At 49.9% G+C, this 26,091-nt stretch overlaps 1 protein-coding gene and 1 long non-coding RNA gene across 2 annotated transcripts in view; both read left to right on the top strand.

The window, feature by feature from the left end:
* Positions 1–26,091, top strand: part of LOC149341017 (fasciclin-2-like) — a 278,252-nt gene that overhangs the window by 133,198 nt on the left and 118,963 nt on the right. The window lies entirely within an intron of this gene.
* Positions 1–26,091, top strand: part of LOC149341018 (uncharacterized) — a 174,447-nt gene that overhangs the window by 85,783 nt on the left and 62,573 nt on the right. The window contains exon 3 of the long non-coding RNA XR_016283687.1: positions 13,335–13,416. This is a non-coding gene — a long non-coding RNA (uncharacterized LOC149341018). The remainder of the gene's footprint in view (positions 1–13,334; positions 13,417–26,091) is intronic.

Below are 26,091 nucleotides of genomic sequence, written 5' to 3'. Positions count from 1 at the left end.
TCCGACCAAAGTGGCCACGGCTGGCCACGGCGCCGGTAGTATGCGGGCATGTCGCGACGCAGCGGCGATGACTTTGCCTCCCCCCGCGTGGGCATTGACCCCTCGCGACGCTGGGGGGGTCAAGACTACGCCGCCCCCCTCCTCAGGATTATCGCCGGGAAGAGAGTGCTTTCACGAGGGGGGGACGGAAAGCGGCCGGTGAAGGCCCTAGCACCCGTCCCAACCTTGAGAAGTTAACATCCCTCCTCGTTAGGACCATACCTTTCCTTCGCGTCCCCTTCAGTTTCTTCATGCTTCTTCTCCCCCCTTCTCAACATCTGTATATCGTTGGTGCACGGGGCCGAGAGGATTCGTTTGCTTTTATTTGTTTTTTTTTTGTGGTTTGTCACGTGAACACGGTGGCGGGAAAATCACGACCGAGTTAGTTGGTTTTGAGATTTCGGTGCGTGCCGACGTGTGTAGGGTCAGCCAGGGCAGTGGTCGGCAAGCGAGCCTAGGCGGTGTCTGACGCGTAGAGCGCGGCGACGGCGGCCCCGAAAGACGCGTGGAAGACGCGTAACCCGGGGCCCAAGTTCGCCCGTATCCGCACCCCCCCATCAGCACCGCGCGCTTCCGCAGCCCGACACTCCCTGCGACCGGACCTTGCCACTACGCAGCTAAGTCACCGATTCTCACCACTCGCTTTGCTCTTTTTCTTTGTTCTGTCGCTGTTCTCGTCCTATTCTTTTGTATATTGCTTTAATCGTGTAACCTTGCTGTATAGTTCTCGCCCTGTTGTTTTCCTTCTTCTTGTTAATAGTTTGTGTTTGTGTTCTGATTTTGTGCTTGTTGTTCGCATCGCGCCTGTGCATTACCTCTATTTTGCTTGGTTTGTTTTGTAACCGTTTGTTCGTGTTCTTGCCCAAGTAAAGGGGGTTGCTAAAGAAACTTGCCTATACGCCTCATGCCTCCGGTCAACGGCTAATCAGGCGTGGCCCCTATCGCCGGTCAGCAGTCTAACCTCATCTTCCGCACGCGGGGTGGAGAAATTTGTCGCTCCACCCCCTCCCAATTTACGGAGAGTGCAGTGGTGGGCAGGTTGGCCCGATTAATTATAACTTCGGCGCCAATCAAACATCAAGCCGCCCACCATATCCTGACAATGTTTCTTGTCCTCATCCTTCGGACGAATATTTGCTTTCCCATTGCGGCCCCCCCAGAGGAAGCGGCTTCGCAGGCTGTTACAGTGCACCTGCGGTTATGTTTGCGCTCATTAAATCTGCCCCATGAGTTGAGGAAATACGGGCCGTGGCGCTCCCGTTTAGCCGCCATCTTTGTCAGCAGAGAAAAGCAAACATTAGCTTAATTAATTGATATTTAGCCCTGGAGGTTCGACACGAAAGTAGAAACAGTCGTGTGCGGGACGCTTGCACAGAAGCACGTTATTTTTCATCTTCTGTCATTGGTGCGGTGTGAAGGTTTTATTGTGCTCTTCTCACAAATGTCACAGAACTATAAAGCGTGCCTCGTTGGATAACCTGTCTGAACCGCCTGCATATTGTTTGCGGAAAAGTACTTTTTGCTTGTTGTATAGCCCACCTCCTTCTTCAGCTGAGTGTACTTTATGCTATTTTTTTTTTGCACTTGTGTGAAGAGGTTTAGGAAGGGCTTTCTTTCGTTTTTTTTTATAGTACGAAGGCTGTCGATCCCTGTTTCCTTAATGAAGTGAGCATAGATATGAGTAAGACGTAGACTGAGGCACAGTACTTCGTGTACGCGTATTTTACATGCTTCGTGGACACCCGGACAAGGAGACATTGTAGTGAGTGCTCCGCCCTAATTCTGCGTTATTGGATTTCATCGATATCTTACTGGAGTGGCGCACGTAGAAATGTTTTTTGTTTAAATGCGATGCTTGAAGCCAGTACGTAAAAAAAAGGAAATATGCAAAAAAATAAAAAATAAAACGAAAGTATTGACGAATCATTGCGCACTCATAAATGACCAGTCGCTTGTTTACTGCGGCACTTGTCGTGACTGAGCGTTTCTGTTTAAGGAGCTTAAACATTTATGCATACGTCAACGTGCATCATCAGCATGCGACGCCTTTTCACTCGTGTTTAGTCGATCAGCTGCCCGTCCCAGCCGAAGAACGAATTCATAACCATCGATGCCCCTTTTCCGCACCTTCACTCAAGCGCTCGATCATCGGTTTTAAATAAAGGAAGAAAAAAAATCGAGGAACAAGAACTTGCGCCAGAGAGGCCTGACCCTTTCCTCCACCGAAGGTCGGGCTGAAGGAGAATCGGGTCAATCTGCTGCAGGCGTTCGTCAGAGCGTCGTCGTGTAGTACATGCGCTGGCTTCGATCCAGTATCGAAGAGGAGATGGGAGGGAGGGATGCGGAGAGTAAGAGTCGGTGCAGAGGAGGAGAGGGCGAGGATGGGAGTAGAGGGAGGAAAGGGAGAACGGCGAGACAGCCTGTTTGCGGCCAGCCATCGAAACATGCGTCGGTTCCCGTACCATTTGCTCGGTGCGTCGTATGTGCTTAGCGGGCTACACGAACGCTGCGCTGGGTGAACTATACCATAACTGCAAACAAGAAAGCGAGCAAGCAAGCGCGCCGTAAGTGCGCGCCATCGATTTGCGGAGCGAGCAGCCAGGTTCCACGTCGCCGTGCGTGAGGTATCGGCATAGCAGCGCCGGCATCCATAGAGTGGCAGCTACGCTGTTGTCATTGTTGTCGTTTTGTACCGCGCTTGAACCGCGGCGTGGTGTCGAGGCAGGCTGGCGAGGGCTTCCTCCCGTCGACTGCAGGCGCTCGCTCGCCGGCGCGCTATACTGCTGCGGATGACGGGACTGATGGATGCCGCTCGACTTCGATCCGCGCGCACTCGTCGGCCGATGCGGCCCTGTATGGTATACATGAGAAGTGTATTGAGTGGGCGCGCGGGCAACGCGTCATGACTTCTTTCTTCCGGGTCATCAGTGTGGCAACGCGACGCAGTAGCGGAATGGAAGGCGTGCTGCTCTCATGCATCGTCCTTCAGAGAGTGGGGTGCTTGATGGAGTGCGTCAGAGCTCGATGGCAGACTGTGCCGTTTAAATAGCTTTTTTTTTTTCTTTTAATCCTGTGTGAGTATGTGTACGTGTCATTTACAGTATACTCCAGCGAAACAATTTCTTCGATTCATTGATTTCCTTAGTTAAGCACTAAATGCCTCATTTCGATTAAAGTGCGTTCACTGTTGTGATAATCCCATCATTTGTGGTCATCCAAGCGAGTTCCGACTGTTCATGCTTTGGGCAGCAGCAATAATGTTATTCTAACAGTGGGGAAATAATATAAATTCATAAAGGTGTTCTGGTTCCGAGTTTTTTTCTTCTTTTTTTTTTAAGTAGGAGTTTTTCCTCTCTTTTTTTTTTTGTGGGTTAGCGTCATTGGGCGCTTATCTTCAGTTCACTAGAGCATCTCTAGGCTCTCCGAAGTTTTGAGCATTGCACATAGCTTAGTGGGCAGCTTTTTTTTCGTTGACATTTCAAGGTGAATTTGTGTGAATGTGTGTATGTACCTTGACGGATCGCCTGACAAGTGCCAGCTAGATGAGGGAATCCCGCTTTTTTTCGTTCTATGGGGCCTTTGCTTTTCCCTAATTTTAGTGACCACGCAGGTGTTATGATTCCAATACTAGCGTTCTTTCAAGACAGCAACCTCAGTAACTTTGTCTAATGTCTATAGCAGTCTATAGTTTGAGAAATAGGGTACCAGAGCAGACGTTCGAAAGCGTAATGTACCACACTTGACGGGACAAATGGTTATATGAAGGTCTGCCGTGACTTACATAAATGACACAATGCTTTAAAAAAATGTTGCGGAAATTAAGATAAAACATGATGGGCGCCTGCAGCAATTTACAAATAATTTATTCCTTTACTTGATACAAATGCTTACAGTAGGTTGAGAATAACGAAATCACTTTTGAACCCTTTAGAGCACGTAGAGAGCTCAAATTGTAAAGATGCTTCTGATACATCGTTTGCTGTCACTTAAGCTCTTGAAGCAGGCTGACTTATGTAGTTTTAATTCACTACAACACTTACCAGCTACTGTACTAATTTTTTTTTTTTTTTTGCGCCTCACATGACCTAAGCATGAACTACACTTCACAGCCGTCGTTCGGTTCATGAATCCGAAAGCGCATTAGAGAAGAAACCCAATCGTAAGTTATTTATCGGTCCTAGGTGAATACCATGCGGTGATCCGTCTATTATAATGTCAAACGCATCATTTGAAAGAAGAAAACACGCTGCTAAAATTAGGTGCCTGTAGTCTAATACCGGAGGCACGCCGCGTCGCAAGCGCGAGAGGGCGCTCCTCCGGCACGCATCGGCACGCCCTCGCGTGTTTCCATTTATACGACACGCGCCTGTAAACCAGACGACAAAAGTAAAGTGTACCCTTCTCCGACATTGTTTCGAACCGCATTCGTTGCTCGTGCCACCGCGCCCTTTCATATTGAGCGCGGTATTCGGAGTGCGCCGAAATATCACCCCAGACGCGGGAAGGTAGCCTTTGTCATGCGGTCTTAAATTACAGCCCCAAATATGGCGCACGCTGGCGTTGTGCTTATAGACTGCTGGAGGTGAACTCGTACACAAGAAAACGCGAATGCGAATACAGCTCACTCGGCGTTTGGTACGACGGGTTCGCTCGGCGTTTTTCGTTTCATGCACACTCAACGGAAAGAGCTGCGCCGCACTCTCGACACGTGTTCGTGTACACCAAAGCGCGTTTAATGCGATGCCGCATTTCGATTTTCAGCGGCAGTGACGGAAGCAGCGAAAGATAGGACCTCGCCGCTCTTTGGTTCCCAAGCATCAAAAGAAGAGGGTGAAAAGGGGGGAGTGTTCGCGTTCAGAGCGCAGTGCAGCTCTGAACAAACGCAGCGCAGGAGCGGCGGCGCGGTAGAGCCTCGAATCGGCAGGCGCGTCACGTTTGCCGTGTCCGCCGTCTCATCCTTTCTCTTTCTTATGCCTTTTTTTTTTCTCTTTCCCGAGCTCACGCGGAGCTCACTGGGCTACGCGCAGCTCCTCCACCGGCGTGCCCTAGCTCCTCTCGGTCGGGCACTGCTCGTTTTGCTTCGCACGCAGGCCTCGGTCTTGAGTGTGAGCCTGTTTTGTTTCGGGTCCTTGCAGCACGCTGTCTCTCGAGGGAAAGCTGTTGGTCGTTTTGCCGGGAGTGCTACTGCCTTCTCACGTACGAAACGTCGCCGCCTTTCAGGCTGACCGAAGACCCGCCGAACGCACGCTGGACCTCCTCGTGTCTTGGGCTTCTGGTGCTAGTTCTCGCCTGTCACGCTTCGCTTCTAACATAGCCCCCCCTCCCCTCCTCCTCCCCTGAGTGCCTTCCTTCCCTTCCACATCGCTTTTGTCTAACGTCGCAGGGTGCCTTTGTTCGCGTCTGCTGATTGATTTCTGCGGTATGACTGTGGGAAAAAAAAAAAGGATGACGCTACACAATAGAAGCAGTGTTCTATCGCGGCTCGTAGAGCGGAAAACTTATGCGGCAGTAGATGGCTACAGTGTCTGAAGGGCGCGAGTGTTTTCTGGTAGCGTCGCGGTTACGTGTAGGGTTTAAGATTTGTTTAAGTGTTTAGGGGTGGGCGTGGATACATGGTGCGGTGGCTGGTAATGACGCCGATATAATAAATATCGCAGATGAGAAAAGGTGGAAGGGTTCTCTTATCGGTCTGTAATTTCTTCACAATTAGTTCCCGATAGGCTTTATTTTCTTGCACAGTAGTAGTAAAACAACTTTATTTAAGAACACAAATCAAGTGCTCACGATGTACTTCGCCAGCTACACTGGGGAGAGTTGATCCTATTGACGAGAAGCCGCCGCGGTGGCTCAGTGGCTATGGTGCTCGGCTGCTGACCCAAAAGACGCGGGTTCGATCCCGGCCGCGGCCGCTGGAATTTCTTTGGAGGAGAAATTCTAGAGGCCCGTGTACTGTGCGATGTCAGTGCACGCTAAAGAACCCTAGGTAGTCGAAATTTCCGGAGCCCTCCACTACGGCGTCTCTCATAGCCTTAGTCGCTTTGGCACGTTAAACCCCACAAACAAACAAACAAACAATATTGACGAGAAAAAGCCGGAGGGGCAGGAGAGGGGCAGAGAGGGAACTGAATAGCGACTGACAGCAGAGGAGACAGCGTGCAAGATCGGCATAGAGTTCATTACAGCTGGTGCAAGAGAAGTCAGTCTTGCTGGTTTAATGAGTGTTTGAATTTTACGAAGGGGTATGGGGCAGGGAAGGCGTCAAGCTCCTGGCTGAAATGGAGGCAGGGCTAGGAAACGGCTTTCTTGTTCAGAAGGCCCTCGTCACACTGTGATGAGCTGCAGGGCAATTGATCGCAGGTGCCCGGTTAAGTCTCAAGGGGGAACTGATCCCGGAGGCCAAGCTGCACCGTCATCCACTTCCAAACGGTGGCAACCCGTCCTTGTCGGTGTAGCCGTCACATGTGTGTACCAAGTTGCTAGATAAGATTTCAAAGTCCAATTTGCTGTCCGATGGATGTCTTTTGCTGACGGGAAACGTCAACATAAACGGAAAGAGCTAGAGAATCAATGTTTACTCACAACTATAACTAAATGGAGATGTGACAGAAGCCAACAGCCACAGAAACCAAGGGGCGCAGGGGAATTTATTTTTTTTAATTAATTTATTTATTTTGTGGTGTTGATCAATTTAGAATATTACTGAATATGTTATCGCTTAAAGCTAATTGATTAGAAAAGCAGAAGAAAAAACAACCACGTGCCGCCGGTGGGATCCGAACGCACGACCTCCGAATTACGCGTCCGGTGCTCTACCTCTGAGCTGCGGCGACGGCTGTCAAACCTTCTGCTTTCGGGGGTATTTATGTTTACAAGTAACTTAACCTTGAGTGTGTTCATCAGCGCCACATCTAAAAACGGCGCACAGAAAAAACACGCAGAACACAGGGAGAACGGACAGGACAAGAGCGCACTAGCAACTGAAGCTTGGTCGAAAAACACTTCTCACTCGGTAAGCATGCGCCAGGAAATTCAGCACGTGTGAACACCCACGTTCATAAGCGGCGGACGTAGAACTTCCTGAGTTACCGCAGGTGTGACGTAGAAAGTCATCGAACGGAGAGGGTGGAAGCTGTGTGAGAACCCTCTTATGCTTCCTATGGCATCAAGGCTGCCAGAACCGAGGCCCTCGCTAAGCAATTATGCAAACAAGGGAAGGGGAATGAGGGGCTCGTTATAAATATGACAGAAGCCAACAGCCACAGAAACCAAGGGGCGCACGGAATTTTAAACCGCATGTACAGCTCCCGTCAAACGTATACAGCCCAAGAATTTTGCTTCTAAGCTGTTTAGCGTGGCTCCCTAGCACATCAAGCAGTCCAGAGAGAGAGAGAGAAAAGGACGGAAAGGCAGGGAGGTTAACCAGGCGATGCCCAGTTGGTAAGGATTGAGGACGCAAAGCCACTCCTCTTTTGAGAGGTTGCGGTAGCTTAGGACCCGTAACGAGGCATGCTGCAGGCCCCGCAGGCTAACACCTCGGGCTATATACTTTTGACGGGGGGTGTACCATGCCATAAGGCGGCTATAATTTCCTGTTATAGTGCTGCGGTCCATCGCACTTCGCAAATGAGATACATTATGGATTACCGCGTTCGTTGTGATGCTGTTGTTCGGGGACAAGGTCTTGGACTGCAAAACAGGCATGACGCACCCCAAAGGCCACCTTAATTGAAAATTTTCCGCGAAGGCAGAGCTGAAGGCCACGGTGGCCTTCCTGCTATGCGGAGGTGCTTGCGCCCAAACCCGCTTATAGGATTGGCTGCTAGCTTCGTTGTGATCGTGCTTGCTGCGAGATTTGTCATCGTGAGCGCGCTCATTGCGCTGCTTGGCTTATCTCCAGGAGAGCAAGCTGCCGGGCTAGTTGGTGATGCATGTTGTGAAGAAGTCGGCACAAAAGAAAAAAGGGACGAGGGGCAGAAGAGAGGACACAAGACATTCACGAACGCTCTGTCAACCTATCTGTTAAGATAGTTTGCTCTGTGCGTGTTTTTCACCGCGGTCGTTTGTTGCGGGAAGGTTACGCCATTTTGCGAGCAGAGGACGTAAACAAATGTTTTCCATGGAAAGGAAACCTTAGCTGGGGGCGACAGAGAGTCAGATGTGGAGACATTTGGAGAGGGAGAAGGCGGTGGGTGGACAGATATACTGCAGTAGGTGCCGCGACTTTCGCGGTACAGGGATTATTGCTGCGATAAATTTCCAAACGATCACCAAATTATCAAGTCATCATCGCATTGTCAAGTGAGCACCAGTTCTCAAGAAATCAACAATTATTGAGCAATCAGCTATATGGGGGTCACTGGAAGAATCGTTTGTCTTATAGAGAACGTAACCGACCTGACAGTGACAGAGTGGACAGAGACTACGGGATGGAGAGCAGCTGATGAAGCTATTGTGACCGGAGACGTATTAGCGTAGATGTATACCATTTTACCAGACCCTCTTGCGCACGCGCAGTGGCATTGTTGGGGTCAGGCGGGCCCCCACTGCGTGTGCGCAGATGGCGTCCGGTAAACCGGCATACGTCTCCGCTAATACGTCTCCGGTCTGCTAAAAACGTCTAATAGAGAGGTAGCGCAGTACTGTTTCTGCATCATAAAGGTGCACGCCTCATTCGTCGTTAGCTCTTCTTGCTCATTTTTAGCCGAATATAGTGAGTTGAGTGCACGAGAGTTGATGGTTCGTTTCTTTGCAAGCGCGGTGCAACATAGGTCTCGCTTGTTGTCTTCCTTTTAAAACTTTAAATGCCCATAACATAGATAAAGTTTGCTCTTTTTTCTGTTTTTCGCCTAGTAGTTCTCTCACCATCCCGTGAACAGCCAGCACTTCTAATCGATCTGATTTTGGTAAGTCTTTGTCGAGAGGTTTTGCTAAGTCTTGGGCCAGGCTCTTTGTATTAAGCGCGTACATCGCGTGCTTGTATCTGAACCATGCAGGACGTCATTCCCTCCCTCCCCCGTGTGTCCCTGGTGTTTTCTCCCTCTCAATTTTTCACCTTGAGCCACGTGGCCGGTTTCCGTGCAGTCCGCGGTGCGTAGGGCTTGGCTTCGCTGCGCAGGGCCTGGCTTCGCGCATTCCCGTGTATTAGTCGCCTGGAGGTGAAAGTTCGACGCGCGCCGTCGTTTGTCTCTGGTCGGGTGGGCCAGCGATACCTGCGCTCATCCTCCTGCTCATCCTTCTCACTCGCCGTCCATTCATATTGGGGGCGCTTGGGCGCCCTCATTTTCCTGTGCCGTCCCCATCGCTGCTGTGTGTGCTGGCTGTGAGTAATGACGCTCTGCCCCCCCCCCCCCCCCCCTCTTTTTTTTTTATCATGGCCGTGACGGCGTCGCTCCGATGGCTCGTGTTGCGGACTCTGTTTCATTCACTCTGCTCTGATTTTGGATGTTTGCGTTGGCTCCATTTCGGCCTGGCAGCGCACTATGGGCCGCCATCTTTAGCCAAGTCATAATAAGCCTGCGCATGCGCTACGCGCAATGTCCGGTTTGGATGGGCTTCTTGATCTGAGCTTTCGCTTTCAATGGCTTACGAGAATTCACCATTCGAGGGGTTCGCAGCATGGCATCGCGCTCTACGATAATACGTCAGCAAACAAAAAAATAAATAGAATTAAACGCCTGGCCGTGACTTACACGATTTCTCTCTCTCTCTCGTTATGGCATCTGGAATGGAACGGTCGAAAGGACGCTCGGAGTCCTTACAACGACGTCCCTCGATTCTCCCACTGCAGCTTTGAGTGTGGTTAAGATCGAATCGTCTCGTTTGAATTCTGCAAATCGTGCGCCACTTCCAACCTCGTCGTCAGGACTGCAGTGCCCTCGAAAATGTATTCCGGAAATTGTTGCTGTGTCACTTTCGTTGTCCTAAACAAAATGTCTGCAGATGCATTGAAGTGTATTAAGGTCCACTTTCGACTTTAAGTGCTTCGACACCTCTTGAATTCCTTATGCATTATAGAGCCTTTCATGCATTCATTAGTGCGGGTGGAACGAGAAAAGTACGCTTCCTTTTTTGCATTTAAGAATTGGGCAAATGCGAATCAAGTATGCCTGCAACTGCACACATTCACGGCTGAGTGACAAACAACGGGCGCTCAAGGCTTCACATTTTTCCGCACGTGCCGAAAAAAACCTGCCTTTGCTTTAATTTGTTTTCCTTTATTTGCAATCTTCGTTCTTTTTGTCCCTAAATTCCCTTCGGGCAACCGTGTAGCGCGAGAAAAGTTTACTTAAAACAGAGTAGGCATTTTTCGATCGGCTCGCCTAAATTAAATATTTTCCGAAGGCGTCGCTAGGCGGGTACGCACGCCTGGTTTAGCCGCTCGCAGCGATGCGCTTCTCTCGTGGAACGCAGGGAACTTTTCGCCTTGGAAAGGAATCTGCCGCGCGTCTGCCATACCACCCGGGGGCATTCCAGGCGCCTTTAGCCTCGGCGTCTGGCGCTGTTCTTGCTACGTTCGTGGCCGCTTCCACAAAACCGTTCCATGGCGTCTGGGCAAGGCTAGTCAGAACTATCTTACAATGTCACTTGAATGCAGTATAGAACTGCACGGTTGGTTCGGTGTAGCAATGCAAGGGAGCAAATAGGATCGCTTGCAAACGGGAGCAAGGTTTGTTGCCTGCTCGGGGAAAACTAAATATAAAGCTAACGAAGTGAAGTGATGTTTTAGAACCCCCAGGAGGATTGGCCTTGCTTTTTATGCCGCTGCCGGCCTTCAGCCTGCATGCGCCGCTGTTGTTCCCGGCATGCAAGACGGTAGTGGAATAGCCAGAGATCTCGCCGTCACCTATAGTCGGGTACAACTCAAGAACGAAGCGGCTTTTCACCGTCAAAAGACTTGCTTGCAGCCAATAGCGTTGACCGGTTCTTATCCTGCTAGCGTGACAATGCAGGGAGCGGACTGTCCCCTTTCATCTGCCACTCCCTGCATTGTCACGCTAGCAGGGTCATGAGAATCGGCCCACGCCATTGGCTAAAAGGGGGTCATTTGACAGAGAAAAGCTGCTTTATTCTTGTATCCGACTATAGCAGAAATCGGGAAGTTGTTTCTGACGTGGGACTAAATTTTACTTAAACGTCTGGTTGGTTGTAGCCTGGGCATAGTCTAATGCAAGGAGCTCCACCATGTTAGAGCGCTTCCTGGTATGTACGAAGCTCATAGCGATTAGATAAGAGCGCCGCTAATCTTTTCCTTTTTTTTTTTTCACTGGTTTAGCGAAAAGCATGCGACGTGGCCGTCAGGTGCGAACAGTGCTCGCGTCTTTACGTGCTGCTTCCGAATATTCAAAGCCACAACATCCAAGCGCCCTAGCAGCGCCGCGGCACGAGCTTAATTCCTCTCAAGTGGGAAGCTGCCTATATTGATGCTAAGCTTCCAGCTCGTCCAGCTGCGGGAGGAAATCACCGATTCAAGGCACGGAGACCGTGTTCCGGATCCCCCGTAAAAGCGGGAACTCGCACTTTTGTTTTTCTCTGGGTCAACCCTCTCGAATATATATCTACGCTCTCGCAGTACATTATGCACGGCGCGTCGTCGCGCGCCTCAAGCGAGCTTCTCCTGCAAGCCTTCGCCCTACCGCACAACTCCTGCTGTTGGCGAGTGCTCGCATAAACGTGGCTCTTGCGTGCCTTGCGGGAACCGGATAAAGACCGAAGAGGGAGAAAGAGAGAGAGAAAGGGAAGTGGGGAAGGAGGCGAGGGGCAACTGGCGACGACAGCAGCTGTCGTTCTATTTTCCCTCCGAGCAACGTGACGGGGCAGTGGCCATAGTACGGTGGGAGGAGCGGGTGAATTGCAGTGCAGCGCGCTAGGATCAGCGGCGGCCAGAATCGGAGACGGCAGGAATGAAAGGAGGGGCCTTTCCTAATGGCGCTCGCAGCCATCGACATGTCGCCATTCCGTGTGGCGTACGTACGTCTACAGGGAATTTGCCTTCCCTCTGGCGTGCCCCGTGTGTGTGTGTGGGAAAGCCAAGAAAACGCATAAACACCCCGGGGCCGGCTGACGAAGAGGTCGCAGATGGGGCCAGACGCGGTGGCAGATAGGCAAATGAACGCTGGAATTGTCTGGTTGGGCAGGAAAGGCACGTTCGCTGAAAGGCCTCGGAACTGTCGGTTAGAGGAAGCCGAGAGAGCGGAGTGGGAGAAGGAAACGTATATATTTTGGGGGGGCGCCGTCCTGTGCGTAGGTTGCCGGACATTGCGTTGTTGTACGAAGGCCTTTTATGTGCGTGCGTATGCGTCTGTGCGGAGATGCTTTTCGGCGCGCGCGATGTCTCCACCGCACGCGAAATGCACGTCGCCAATACGAATGAGGCGGACGTGGTGGTGGGCCCGCCCAGTGCGTGCTTGTGTTGTGTTTGCCGTGGGGGCCCCCGCTATGCGGAGCGATCGGCCGTCTGGATTCCGGATGCGTTGGGAAAAGGTGGCCCGTCGCATGTTTATCTCGATAACGTAGGCGATGGCTCCGGCCTGAGAACGACTGCGAAACACTACGAGGAAGCTCTGATTGCGTCGCGAATAGAATATTGCTCATAGTTTCTTTTCTTCTTGATCGCTTTAGCAGCTTTCCTTGTCTTCGCAGTCTCCTGAGAGGTGCAGTATTTTACGTTGCTTTTTCGTTCAGTTTAAAACGTTTTCAAGCGTGTGCAGAGCACGCAGATTACAGACGTTCATAGACGTTCATACTTGTAGCGTTACTTTCCGAAAAGCTATCTTGACGTATTTAAAATAGTCTGTGGTCTTCAGGAAACGTCGTGCCCCTCTCGAACGCTCGGGAAGCATTGCTTAAATTTAACTTTGAAAGTCACATTAGCTTGAGTTCAAAGCTCCCGTCTCCAAGTACTGTCTTGTCCATGTTGCTTGCATTTCTTCCCTGCTTTTTGATGTTTGCTGTCGCGGAGCGCCGGGGTCGTGCTTTGCATCACGCTGTGTGCGCGCGTCTGTCGTGTCCTTACTTTCGCTGACACCCGCGGGCGTCTCGTCGGCGTGCCGTCTTTTTCCTCTGCGCTGTCCTTTTCGTGTCGCGATGTTTCCTCTCGACAGCGACGCGTTCCTTTTCCGCTTCGTTTATTTCTATTTTTGTTTCGTTTCTGCGCCTTCTTTTCCTCGTACGTGCATACACTTGCGTTAGCCTGCGACATGCGTGGGGCTTATTTATTTGCGTACGCCCTGCATGAGAACTCACGACGGTGTTTGCCTAACTCTCGCGCCCTGTCTCTCTTTCTTTGAACTTTGCAGGTGAGTCTGACGCTGCTTGGCTGCTGTGCAGTGTTCGGCCCGCAGGACAGCTAGCGCGCTCCGGGAGGCGGCGCGTCGCACGGTGAGGGGGTTAAGGGCGAGGGGAGCAGGTAGGGGAGAAGGAAATTGGTGCAGTGCTGATTTGCCTGCTGCACGTCGCCGGTTCCTACGCGGCGAGCGGTACCTGTCACCACAGGACACGTGGGATAGGGACTCGATGCGCTGCTGCCGGCGCTGCCGATGGACCCATGAATATCGGCGGCCGCGCATCGTTTGTCATCCGCTCTACTGGCGGCCTACGGTGCGTGTGTAGTGCGCGCACGCCCTGGCGCGCGTCGTTCCGCTTGTCGTTCACCTTAGCTTCTGCGGCTACTGCGCCGTCCGCAGGTAAATGATGCGCTGCCTCCGTCGCCACCGCCGGGTCCCTTCCTCATCACTCTTCACTTGCGCCTACCGCCGTCTTTTATGTCGTCCTCTCTTACTCATCCACTTTATACGTGCTTGCTGGCTTTTTTTTTTTTTTTCAAATATGAGGACTTATTTAAGGCACCAAGATTGAGCATCGAGAGGAAAGTTCTGTGGAAGAAGTTGGCGCAAGTGTTGTGCGAGGGCCGTTCTTACTTTTCTCATGGTGGTGGTGGATGTGGCGGCGATAAACTGCAATCAGTAAAGAGCTTCGCGCTTCCTGAACTGGCAGGTGCCCTTCGTTCAGGGCTCCTACGACCTTTGCCGTTTTCTACATCCGTTGAACCAGCTGTCTTTGGTCTTCTAGCGCGTCACGCCATAAAGCCGTGTAGAGAGAGAGAGAGAGAGAGACTCTTTAATGAAATGCAGAGAATTTAGCCGGCGTTTAAAAATCGCTGGCATGCTACTCTGCGTAGGAAGGGGAATTTGGGAGAAAAAGACAGAAGGAGAGCAGCGTGGAAGAGGTAAAAAAAAAAAAACCGAAGATAAGAATACACCCAGTTACATTATGTGTTGGCAGTGCGATGGCATTAGAAGCTGTCGATGCCAATACCGGAAGTGACATCACTTCCCTCCAGCCAGTGGGAATGCTTCGGCCTTGTGACGTCACTTCCCTGCAGGCAGTGGACGAATTGCGACCGACAACGCATTTCGGCGCGATGGGGCTTTATTTAATTTATTTACACAATACTGCGTACCGCATATGGTACAGGAAGGTTGGGCAAAAACTAGGAAGACTAGGAAATACACACAATGGTTACCATATGAAACGGGAAATAAACAGACTATCAGAAACATGAAATAGAAAAACGGTGTTTAGAAAGTAGAAAGTATTTATTTAGCATAAAACATGAAATACAAACACGCAACTTCAGGGACCCAACAAAATTTGTTTAAGGGTCCCGACCACTATAAGCTGTTACATATGATGTAGACGACAGCAACAAATAAGGCAACTATATTTTAAGAATGTTTTAAGGTGCATTTCCAAAATTTTCATTTTCGAACACCCCGTGAGGTAATGAGTTTGTCTGTTATTGTGTGCGGGTAATATGACTGTTTATATTGGTTAGTCCTTGCAAAGTAGGGGGCCAAGTTGTAATTATGCTTGTGTCTGGTCTTCTGTCGCAATAAAAAGCAGCGGCAGTCTTTGGCGAAAAATACAAGTAAGAATGTCTCGTGGCAGCACACGAATGAGCTGAAAAATGAGTAGAATGAGAACAAAATATTGAGACGTTACGTCTCTAGAAATTCTTGGGCATGACTCTCTTGAGCAAGGCCCTGCATCTGCGGTTAATCACTGCGCAGCTTTCAGCATGCTACGCGAACCACTTTGCAAGACATATCGGAAGACGACACAATCGGTCCATTCGACAAGGCGCAAGTTATCGCTTAAGCAGTTCTCTTTCGCACAGCAGTCATGCGAACGTTGGAAGCTATGCGACCGTCTCACGGTAGGCTTAGAGACACCAGTTCGCACTTCAGTGCTGTGAGCTAAGCAGTTATGCTGTTTAAATTTCAAAAATGTAGTAGGTTGCTCCGATCTGTTTATCGATTCAATCCAGTGCGAATTTTCCTTCAAATGCGAGAATCTGAGGAAGCTGTGTACCTAAATTTCCTTTGCAACCTTGTGGCTTCGCCCAAATGGATGTCTCTGATTAGAAACTCGTGATTAAAATCTAAACTTCGTAGAAATATTTCCCCACCTATGTTGGAGTAACTGAATCTAATTAACACGACGAACTTTAACAGGCAACCGGTGATCTGTTGGGTGACAGATTGAATCTAAATGTCTAAAAAAAAAAGTAGACGGATCAACAGAGTCAGGTGAGAAGATGGGATGGAGTGACCCCGCTTGAGCAGAGCAGGATTAGTTGAAGATAATTGGGGAAACTTCTGTTTTGCTGTAAACATAACCTTGGTAATAATGACACCGGATTAGTATCAACGTGTTTCTAATAGTATCTGCTCCACTTACTTCTACCAGTCGGGTCATGCCACCCAGCTGTTCCATTGTGATCCGAGGCAGATATTGCGTTCTAATTATCGGCGTGATGCACGGATAAATGAGGCTGCGCTGGCTTGTGAGCGAAAGGCGCTCACTGCACCCCCTTTCGGGAAGCAGTTTGCGGTCAGGTGCCGCCAGTGCCGAGTTCACCCCCTTCCCCATCGTTCGCGGGCGCGCGCGATTTATGTCGCGAAAGCTGGGCGTTGGAAAGGAAAAAACAAAACAGAAGAAAAGACCGTTTTATCGCTTACCGCGGTTTTCCGCGCACGTCGCCGCTATAGGCTTTGCCATCGCATGCGCTGATCGATTTTTTTTTTTTCTGGGCAAAAAGATATAGAAGGAAATAATGAATGTTCCGGTAATAGATGCAAGAAAAAATAAAGATTAATGAGTAGGTGAACGGAAAGCAGGCACAAAACGGAGGCCCTCTTCCGAGACGTTTTACGCAGGCTAGCTGCAGTGTGGACAACTGTTCCACCTTTTCGCCTTATAGCCTCCTTCGAAAAGGCGTTTACGGAAGGCCCGGGATGCAGGCTCTTTCAAAGCCCGCGTTTCGGGCTCTTATGACCGCCACGCGGCGTCGCTAGTAGGAATGGGCTCGCCGCGCCAGTAGTGGCGCAGATAGGGTTTTAGTTCCGATGGTACTTTTCGCGATAGCTTTTAAATTTCCCGCGGAGACGTTGGTGAGCGTGAAATCTGGAATGTCCTTTCGGAATTCGCCCGGCACGGTAGCTGGAGATAACGTTGCAAGTTTCGCTCCTTTACGTTGCCGTGGTTGGCTTTCCACGGGGAACAGACATTTTCGCTGCTCTGCTCGTGTAGCATTCCCCGCACGTCGCTTATTCCCTCCGCCCTCACCATTTCACATTTTTTTTTTTTTTATGGGGTAGGAGGAGGCTCTCATCTCAGCTCGTTTATTATACAGTGCGATTTTTTTTTACCGCTTGCGGATGTTTATTTAAAAAAAAGAAAGCTATCAAAGTCAAAGTGTTTTATTCAGGCAAGTACAGATGCCTAGGAGGCAGACAAAGGCAAGGTGACGCCTGACATAGTGTCGGCCCCCTTTCCCCTCACCCCTCCCCACACCGTTTGGACGCCGTTTGGGCATTTTAACAAGAAGCAACAGTTAACGTTGTTTTTGCGACGATACTGCGCTCAGCGACTCCATTTTATAAATGTGCATGCTGGAAAGCTAACTCAACGAGCTATAAAATGAGCAATTTTCACGTTCAATTTTTCAAAGCACATTGGCGATAAAAAGTTTTAAAAACTGGGCTCACCACCGACGTCGACGGCCTTTAATTCGAGTATATAATTTATCCCCGAAGTAAAAAGAATGATAAAGTTAATTTGGTAATTTTACGCAATTAAACGTTTAATTATTGAGCTCTAACCCGTACATAGTGTCCACCCTTGCTGTGCAGACCACCTGCACGGACCGCACGTTGTACACTACCAGTTTTTAAAATAAAAATCTGTAAACGGTAAAAAAAAAATCGCTGTATAGATTGGGCTTTGTAGCTGAGGTTAGGCGAAACAATATAGAACCGTGCGTGCGGTAAAAAAAAAAAAGGATATTTGGGCATTCCTCCACGGCGTAGTGTTTTTTTTTTTACTGTTCTTTTTTCCAATAATGGTCCTGCTTTCAGCAGCAAATCTAGCGCTGGCCTCAGGACCCCTTGAGAAACTCAATTCCGACCACTACCACTCCACCCTACCACATCCTATAAAAAAAGGAAAAAAAAAAGCCCAAGCTGTCGTGGCAAATATATTACATTGTTTCCCGTTGGCCTGCCACTTTACATTCTACATAGGCCATGGGAATAAAGCTCGAAGGAACCCAGAGGGGCCGCGGCTTCTCTCCTTCCCGCCCTCTTTCCATGTGGATTTTTTTTTTTATGCATGAAGGAACAGGCTGCTACAAACCCGTGATTAGCCAACATCTTAACTTACTTTTGAGCATTCTGTTATCTTTAGCAACCTTACCTGTAGTTTCTCATAACTAGCAATTAATAGCTTTTCCTTCGTGTTCTAACGTGTCTGTCACCCTTGTTCGTATTTACGTGCCTTCCTTGAAAAGTAAAACGACCTGCTTTTTCGTGTTTGAAGATACTAACAAAGTCATGCAGTGATAAAAAAAAACGCGTATTTTGATCTTTCCCTTTAAGGCTGACTTTGAAACGCGCTCAGTTGTTCTTGCTTGGCTCGCTGGAGCTTTTCGCTGGCGCACATTTGTCGCCGACGGTGGTCTGCGCGGTTCCTTGAGAGTCGGGAGCCTGGCGAGACAACTTTCTTATGCATGCTGCAGCCGCTGTAGATGAGGGCGTTTATACATAGGCAGAGTGACGTCGCAGCGTGTCTGGCACACTGTTCCTATACGTTTTTTGCCCCCAGACACGAAGCTCTCCGTTGTTTTGTCCGCATCGCGTCGTCGCAATGCTGACGATGTACGACTGCGGTGCCACGAGTTTCGTGTGGTATTATACGTGTGGTCGAGCCCGCTCATGTAACTGGCAGCGGGGGTTGTGTCACATCAGCAGGACAGCCAAGCAGACGACGCTACAACTGGCTAGAGCTCTCTGCGCATGCACGTACTGTCGTCCGTTTCTCCAATGCGGTCCTGCACCGGGACGCTTAACGACCGTCTGCGTGACGTTACGGAAAAATTGGTGAGCTATAAGGTTCGACCCTCGGGAGGCATAAAGATGTACAGTTAGGGCCAAAAGTCTATGGACCACGTGTCTCTCAAGCGATGCCGATGGCTCTATTATCCCGCTGGCTGGAGAGCACACTCTTGGAGATGCAAAAACAAAATTTTCACTTTCACCTCCACAAGTGTGGTCTCCAGCCGCCGGCTAATAGCAGAGCTATCAGCTTCGTTTGAGGAGCACGTGGTACACAGACTTTTGACTCCGACTGTACGAGACTTTGCCGATCCAGATTCGGTGCGCGCATTGACGTCTGTGACAGGCGCGCGAACTCCAAGGACAAAGGAAGGCCTGGAAGCGGCGCACTGCCTTGGTGCGCTCGCATTGCAAGCTGCGGTGGTCGCCGCCCAGCCCTCGAGTTGAGAGAGCGCGCAACCGAGCCAGCAGCGAACGCGTGCGCTGCGCGGAGCAGTCGCGTCGTTAATCTCTATCCTGTCGCGAGAGAGAAGGGGCTGCGCGCGGCTCTAGCCAGGGACCGACCTCTGGGGCATCCTTGGTCGGATGAATGAGCGTCTCCTCGAGGCGGCGGGGGCGGACGCTTTTTGCGAGGTCTGCCGACGGCACCCGTCTCTATACAGCTGTAGCCCCTAAGGCTCGCCTCTCAGTCCCTCCCCTGCCTGCCGCCGGCTCGGGTTGACGCCGCGGCGACGTTTGATTCGGATGGGTCATTTGTCTCTCCTTCTACTCCCACCTTCGACCTCCCGGCTCATATTCGAGAGCGACAGTGATAGAAGAAGCCGGTCGGAAGAACGAAACGCCGGTCCTTCGTCCGCCAGTCCGCCAGGAGACGGGAGAGGTCGAGACTTCCTTTGTACAAATGGGCAGATTGTTATCGAAGCCCCGAGGCAGGCGCTGGGATTATACGGGAAGATGATGGTCGAGATTCGTGCCTTCGGCGTAAGATCTAGATTTTGTTCGTCGGTTATTGTATTGCGTTGCGCTCCTATACTTCGCGTTGCTTGAGACGGTAAGGACAAGGCAGAGAGTGAAGCAGTGTCTGTGCTGCCTCTTCGAATTCCGTGCCGTCTAACGAGGGCCAGTTAGAAAGAAGGTACTCATAACTTTCGTCGTTCAACGGCGAATGTTACTAAGGGTGCTGCCTCAGCAGTACAAAGTCAATAGAATAATTTCATGCTGAGTAGGAAGCGGATGGTTTTTTTTTTCTTCTAAGTTGTTACTCTTTAATCTGTCAGCTTCCTTGGATGTTAACAGAGCCACCTAGCGGAAGCCGCTGACCAGAAAACGCACCTGCTGCAATTTGTGCCCGTGAACTATGTAAAAAAATAAAACAAAATTCTAGTAGTGGGCCGCTTCGCCAGCCCTCTTTGAGTGTGAGAGACGTGGCAGCAATTAGTTTGACCCAAAGAGCAGTGTCGCCCGTAGGTGCAGTAAACTAATGACACAAACGCTATGTCGAAAAGGAGGCCCTGCGCGACGACTGTGACAGCTCCTACAGCTATTTCTTGCGTGTCCGCCTCTCTGACACTGCACGTGCCGCAGATGCGTTTGGCGGGTCAGTAATGGCATGTCGTTATTAGCTGTCATTTTCAGCCTGTCTCCGGCGCTGTCACCCGCCGCGCTCTACATGTCTCCGCTGTTCGCTTGGCAGGCGCGCGAGAGAAAGAACCACTGGCGGCGGTATATACGACGTCGCGTTTCTTCTCCCAGTCTTCGGCCTCCCAGCCCTTGGGGCAGACGGAGGGGAAATGTACTTCGAATCAAGTTTTCGTGTTGCTTCATCTGGCACGCTGCTTCTCTCTCTCTCTCTGCCTCTTAGTTTCGTGCTTGACATTTAATATCGGCTCAGATGAATTACTTATGGCGTAGTGGATACGGACGTGTCCTACGGCGAGACGTTTTGTCCCTTTTTATCATTGCAAGGTCCAAGTGCGGGGTTTCATTCTCTTGATTAATGATAGCGGCGTTTTCTAAACTTCCGGGATTTTCACTCTTGCTTTGGTAATCTACTACCCGCCTTCGAATACAGGCAGAAAGAATAAAGGAAAGCTGGTATGCGTAGTCGCGCTGTCACTCCTTTGGCGATCTAGCAATGTAAGCAGCGGGCTCGCGCATAGTTAGGCCGACATCTTTGTGGAAAATCGCTGTAGTCGGCAAAACTTGCTTCTTGTCGCTGCTAGTAAGCGTTCTCAGGCGAGTGTGAAGCGCGTTGCTCCAGGAATGCATAATGGATAATACAGCTTCATATCTGGCAGGAAAAGTGGTTTCCCCACTGCCCAGTAAATTTTAATTATGAAAATCGCGGATATACATATTTTTTTTCTCGCGCTAATGAATGTATATCTTGCCTATTTAAACCACGATGCTTGTTTTTGGCTTCCGGTTAATGGGCTAAGTAAAAAAAAATGATCTTCATTGTATCTCCCGCTTGGAAAACATCGGCAAATAAGAAGTCTGCGCAGCAGCTCCGCAAAGCTTATGTTCTACTATGCCTGTGTGGTATGTATAAAGTTGCCCCGGGAATGAGAATCTTTTTTTTTTTTTTAAAGTTACAACTAATACATGAGAAGATACAGCCGTTCTGTGTACAGCATCACAAGGTCCAGTCCGGCTGGGTAATTTATATTATCTAAATGTCCATGAGAGCCGGGGGCACCCTTATGAAAATGGTCTATAGGCAGTCTATAGACCTCTTATAGGCTCTGTTGCCTTCCTATAGATATTTCTTTTTGTCTATTAATGGTCTATATGCTCTCTATAGACAAAAGTCTACTAAAAAATATGGCCATTAGATTGTCTATAGACTGTCTATAGCATTTGTCTATAGAGAGTTTATAGACTTTATAAAAAGAAGTCTACAGACTGTCTAAAAAATTTTTTGTTCGGGTAGGCGGAAGTCAAACTAAAATTTGTTGCTTTGATCGCACCCACTTTCTGGGAGACTTTTCTATCCTCACCATGCTGGCAGGTGCTTTTCTCCGGGCAAATTTCGCCATCGTGATATCGACCCACGCAATGACGACGAACTTGGTCCGCGCTAGAGGGCATTTCACCAGCGTCGGATGAAGTACGTCATTCTAAATGCTTCTGATGCGATTAGCGCGGCGGTGCGAGAGCCATTTGCGTTTCGCATAGCAGGAGCGAGGGACGGGAGCTAGATGAAATTGGAAGAAGATGCGGCCGCTCTGCTACGGCGAACGCTAATGAAACGTCACCAGCGCTACCCGCTTCCAACAGACCATTGCGACACGGCAGCGCGCCTGTAATAGTCAAGATAATGACAACCGTTCGTTTCACTCTCTCATGCCTAATCTCCCCCACCCCTTCCGCTGTTCGCGGCGGGTGCTTCAACAGCGATGGCTGGGGGCCTTGTTACCAGCGCGACGCGTTTGAATTAACTCTGCGGGTGTGATGAAGACAAATGGTGACAGGTCCTTCTTGTAGCGTGGTGCGTACCGCGCCGACGGAAGGAGTGGCCAAGACTGTAACCTTGGCGAAGACGACATGCGCGCTCGCGCTTTCAGTATTCGCAGCTTTGAAGTGAAGGAATGTAGGAATTGATTGAAATTTCGTTGAAGTTATGTGGCCTTTTTGCAATTTGCTAAGTGGTGGATGCGGATTGACGTACTAAAAGTATCGTAGGAGTCCACCACTTAGGCTCGCAAGCCTAAAAAAAAAATTGTAACAGTGGGGTTCTCAAACAACCTGCGGTTCCGTTACAGGCTCAGATGTAAACCACCTTGTAGTCTTGAATAAAACTCACCTGAAGAGTAAGATCAGATGCGCGTCATAAGCAAAAAAAAAAAAAAATTCACATTCACATTCACATGCGCATGAAAGCGGCGAGAAAACAAAAAGATTAGTGCGCAAAAGTGGAAACATGCCAGCGAAGTGAGCCTCCCTCCACCCACCTCGAACTGTGTGGCCTCGTTTGTTGCAGCTAATTCGCGCCCTCTTTTGATCGCCAGCGAAGACCGGAGTGAGATAGTGTTCCGCGCTTTCAAATTGTGCGGATACTACTTTAAGTTATGGAATACGCTTGCATCATATCTGTTAATATGTAAACGAGCACTACGCGCAAGCTACGCAGCCTAAGCGATAGGATAGGATAGGATAAACTTTATTTGCTCTATTTACAAGTTATTACGGTTGACAGAGGTCGGCGCCCCTATCCCAGGGCACTGCTGAGCTTGGCTGCTCGCTGGGCATGGGTGACCAGTTCTCTCTGGAGAACCGGGTTGCCGCTGGAGAGCAAACTCTCCCACTGTTCCGCACTCGGATTTTGTATTCTATGGAAAGCCTCGTTTCTTTTGCATTCCCCCGTGAATATGATATAGGGTGGGTTTGGCCCCACACCATGGGCATATGTCCCTGTACTGATCCGGGTACATTTTGCTTAGTATATGTAAGTTCGCAAAGGTTCCCGTTTGCAGTTGCCGCCAGTATACTGCTTCTTGTTGATTTAAAAGGTTTTGTGGGAACAACCAAGGCAGCAAAAGTAGTGAATACTTTTGGTTCGTTTTTTTTTTTTCGCCACCCCTGGTGGTCGAAATTACTTGGAGCCCTCTACTACGGGGTCCCCATAGCCTGACTCGCTTTGGGACGTTAAACCCCATAAACCAAACCGATCTGTGTCTGTCGCACAGAAATCGCGCGTCTTCACGAATGACCTGGTGGTGTGGGACAAAGAATGCATATTTCACTTTCTATGTAAAGCAGGGCTCTGATTTTAGAAACTCCTCAGTAATTCTCGTCCCCGAGACACAAAAGCATTTCTGACTGAAATTGAAGCGAACCAAGCATATTGGCAGCAGTAGACCAGCGCACAAATTTTGAGAAAGGGCAGTGCTAGAATTAGCTGCTGCGTATATATAGTGGCTAACGAACGTTTCTTTATACTTACCACGACAGTAATTTAGTTGAGACTGCTAAATGCGGAAGAAACGCGATGGAACAGTGGAGTCAGGCTGCCATCGCAGATTTCAGCTGAGCCCGCTGAGGAGTTTAGGCATTGTTTGGGGCTAATTCCCATTAGCTACCGCGTACAGTAAAATGTTTTTTTTTTTTTTTTTTTACCGCCTTTATAAAAACAACGCTCCACTCTCACAGCCAAACGCAGTTTTGAAGATCGGAGTGCTTAACGTGGCCATAGCTGGTTTGCCTTTCAAAAATTGTGGCCTGGTGGCCTGGTAGTTTGCACATCCTCCTCGTATGCGGGGGGGTGCAGGGTTCGATTCCCAGTGCCGCTGGGTAACAACCAGTTTGCAATGGGTACACGCTTTCTGCTCACCTGGTGCACGGCTTCTCTTTAGTGAAATGCCTGGGGAAAGGGTATTTGACCCCACTTTGAGAAAACAACAAATACCTTGTGCCATGGCACTATTTGGAAAAATATGTCCTTGAGCCGTTATAATTCATAATGAAAAGAAGCGCTTTAAGTATTGTTCAAAATCGGTCGTTCTGTCTAAATCACCTTTCTGTTTCATCACGGTTTTATGGAGAAAGAAAATGCGCAGTAGCTATTTCACTCGCTCTGTTCCCGTCTCTGGTTTATATATCATGGAATGCTGTACTGTACCCAAGATGCTGTGGGTGGCACCTTCGAGAGCAACGGTCAAGGGCCTGTAACACAGTCTTGAGATTGCAGTTTGCCTGTAGGTTGAACGTCAGTCGACTAAAACGCAATACCGCGTTGTCTATGCTTTGTTTCACGCATGACTACAACACGAGCCGCGCGCAGACCAGTGATTCCTACGGCCCTCCTCCTAACTGCGGGATTTCACTTGCGCCTAAATACACCTCAGCCCTAATGGTGGGACAGAAAGAGACAGCCATTCCGTCTCGGCGTGGTTCGCATTGCCGCGGGGCGCCGCTGCCGACCCAGCCTGGGTAGAGTCACTGGAAAAAATTTCAGAGTACCGCATTTCTTTTCCCCGCGCCGCCGACGCGGTCATTGGCCCAACCGCACCACGTGGTCTTGGGGTGCCATATACCTTCCAAGCGCCGGTCGGGCCGGCTGAGAAGAGCGCAGGTTCCCGACGTTTCTCGTGTTGCAACTGTCGCTCTCGTGTTTGATACTGAAGAAATCATGCCTGGCTGCTGCGCCTTCGGATGCAGCAACAGAACCGAGTCCGGAAAGACTTTTTTCTCGATTCCGACCGGGAAAAATGACCGAGAGCGTCGTTCTGCGTGGTTGCACAGAATCGGCCGGGAGAACATCAAGCACTTGCTTGCGCTTTTTGGTGCTGTTTTAGAAGGTAAGCGCAGTGCACGCGGTGTTAGCGATAGGATGCTAAGAAAATAGGAGTTCACAGCAAGACCGTCGCGCATGTCGCGCAGGGATCGTTCGCGGCTTGCCCACTTGACGCGGGTACACGTGTACGCGCTTGCTACTCAACACACGCGGCTCTTCCGACTATTCCGTGCTTGTGGCACGCAAAGGCACATTTATCGCGCGAGAATTCCACGTCCTAACGTGCACCAAGCACTCGCACGATCTTTCCGCGCCTCGAGACATTCGACCCATGGCACTTGTTTTTCGCGGACCGTGACGATAGCAGCCAATAAAAGCATGGTCGGGCATGTCTTACGTTCACATAACGGCCGCTTTCTGTTCAGTTGTGTTGGGACTGGTAGAAAAATAGAAATGGGTCAAATGATAGCAATCCTTGAAGCTGCGTGTTTGTGGCGACATGCGTGTTTACGTTCAAAATGAGCTATTTTAAGTGTCACTGCGTAAACTTAGAAACCTTTATAACGTATTCTTTTTCTTCGCCTCTTTATTTGGGTGTTTCAGCTTATTGTTACAGCTATCTTCCATGTTTTTCTTGTTCCACATATTTGAAACAGGGCTTCACTCGAAAAAGTCCTGGGAGCCTACTTCGGCAGCCCAGCATTCGGGTGACCAGCATCACTCTTTAACTGAACAACAAACATTTGCAGGACCACTTTTGTGCTGAAGACTTCGAGAAGCCTAGAGTGGATGGGAAGAAGAAGCTCATGTCAAGTAGTTTCGTCCTGCTTGAACGAAACGGCGGTCCCATGGCGGTTCACGATGCTCACTGCCCAAAAGCACGAGCTTGTCTCTTTGCTGCTCGGAGTGGCGAAATGTTTCTTTCGTGGCTTGCTCCGCGGAAGAGGAAAAAAGGCGTGCACAAGCTCCCGATAGCAGCGCTAAGATGCTGCGCACAATCATAGCACAGTTCCTGCAGCAAAGGCAACCGCGGAGCAAAACAACCGCCGGCTGCATTACTTCGCACAAAATAACTATTTTTTTCTCTTCTGAGCAACCATTGTCTCCGAGCACGAAGTATTTGCGCTTCAGTGAACACTCAACCCGATACGTCACCGAATATCAAGCTCTTCCAACACGGCGACCTTCCTGCGGCGCAGTCGGCTTGGAAGGTAAATGGCAGCGGCCGCTCAGTGTTGCCAGTCAAATTCCGACCTTTGCGGTACTCTGAAATTTTTTCCAGTGACTCTAAGCCTGGGCGCGCGCGTGCCTCGCTACAAGGGACAGAGCGTTCGCGACGGCGCGCGACCTCGACGGGCAATTTGTCACGGCGACCGCCGCCGCAGTTTGGGCGCTTTCTTCGCTGGCGGCCATGGCTCGTGCTCT

The sequence above is a fragment of the Amblyomma mixtum genome, chromosome 6, assembly GCF_055824585.1.
Source record: "Amblyomma mixtum isolate Tamu chromosome 6, ASM5582458v1, whole genome shotgun sequence".
In the NCBI taxonomy this organism is placed as follows: Eukaryota; Metazoa; Arthropoda; class Arachnida; order Ixodida; family Ixodidae; genus Amblyomma; species Amblyomma mixtum.
The sequence above is the reverse complement of the archived record's forward strand: the minus strand, read 5'-3'. Positions and strand labels throughout refer to the sequence as shown.